The sequence below is a fragment of the Vulpes lagopus genome, chromosome 20 (genome assembly GCF_018345385.1).
Source record: "Vulpes lagopus strain Blue_001 chromosome 20, ASM1834538v1, whole genome shotgun sequence".
NCBI classification, from domain to species: Eukaryota; Metazoa; Chordata; class Mammalia; order Carnivora; family Canidae; genus Vulpes; species Vulpes lagopus.
The window spans coordinates 34081379-34082827 of record NC_054843.1 but is presented as its reverse complement, the minus strand read 5'-3'; the positions used below and the strand labels follow the sequence as shown (position 1 = coordinate 34082827).

The 1449-nt window shown below is 38.2% G+C and overlaps 1 non-coding gene across 1 annotated transcript; it reads right to left on the bottom strand.

The window, feature by feature from the left end:
- Positions 1-380: 380 nt before the first annotated feature.
- LOC121479596 lies at positions 381-487 on the bottom strand. Its single transcript, XR_005984758.1, has one exon. It is a non-coding gene; the product is annotated as a U6 spliceosomal RNA (small nuclear RNA).
- Between the last annotated feature and the right edge of the window lie 962 nt (positions 488-1449).

Sequence of the window (1449 nt, the reverse complement as noted above, 5' to 3'; positions counted from 1 at the left end):
CATGTTAAAAATTTAGATTCTGGGCCCAACTGAAGATCTGATTGAGTAGATAGGGGTACCCAAGAATATTCATTTTTATTTTTATTTCTTTTTAAAGATTTTATTTATTTATTCATGAGAGACACACAGAGAGAGAGAGGCAGAGACACAGGCAGAGGGAGAAGCAGGCCCCATGCAGGGAGCCCGATGTGGGACTCAATCCCGGGTCTCCAGTATCATGCCCTGGGCTGAGGGTGGCGCTAAACTGCTGAGCCACCTGGGCTGCCCAGAATATTGATTTTTAGAGGCACCCAAAGTAACTATCTCCCAGGTTGTCTCCTTCCCACATTTTGAAAATATTAGTGGGTGATCCAGGAAAAAATTTTTTTTAATTTTTATTTAAAAATATGGAACGCTTCACGAATTTGCGTGTCATCCTTGCACAGGGGCCATGCTAATCTTCTCTGTATCGTTCCAATTTTAGTATATGTGCTGCCGAAGCAAGCACCCAGGAAAAATTTTTAAGTAATAATAAAACACACTTATTTTAAAAGATGGGAATTGATTCTAGTGAGAAAGAAGTTAACTTTAGATTATAGCAAAGAAAGCAGAAGGATGATTTAATAACCATCTCCAAGTATATTAAGTGTATATATGAGGATATCTGGGCAATTTTTCTCTATCTCCATTGTTGTCAAAGCAAGAGGAAATTGACTTGGATTAAAGTAAGAACTCATTTGCAAGAAAAGATTTTTTGACTTAAATAATGATTATAGGCTAGAACTGTCATGAAGGACATTTTGGAGAATCTATATCCCTGTTTTGTTGTGTCTTGCTTAAATATAATAATAATAATAATAATAAATCTATCAGTCCTATTTCAGGGTGTGTCCCTTTGCTAGTATTGGAGATAGGGTCATTGACCATAGGATGTTTTAAGGTCTTTACCCATTCTATGCTAGGGACATTTAATAAGGATATATTGCTCTTTGAGTAGGCTATGCAGGAGTCATTAACTGTGACTAATATGCTATCCTCAAGATGTGCCAGAGCAGCCTCATTAATCACATCAAATTGCTGCTGAAGACATTTTGTGTATGAATGTGCATGTGAGTGTGTGCATGAGTGTGTGATTGTGTGTTTGGCCATTTATTAAACTCTTTGGTTGGAGTTACAGAATAAAGATAATTACTTAATTAAAAAGTTTACCCGTCTTTTTTTTTTTAACCTTTTCTCTCTTTTCCCCTAACTCTTGGGACTTGCTCTAGGACTAGAGCAGCAACCAGGCGGCTGTTCTCCTCAGCCAGCATTTATAAATGCTAGTGGTACAGAGTTGCTCAAGCTAATAGAGGGTGGAATTCCACCTGGTTCTCTCTCCCTGCTACTGCTTGGTTTCTGCAGCCCTCTCATGCTGTGATAAGCCATAAAAAAGACTGGCTAAAGTGACTACAGATGTTGTGTGAAATAGCC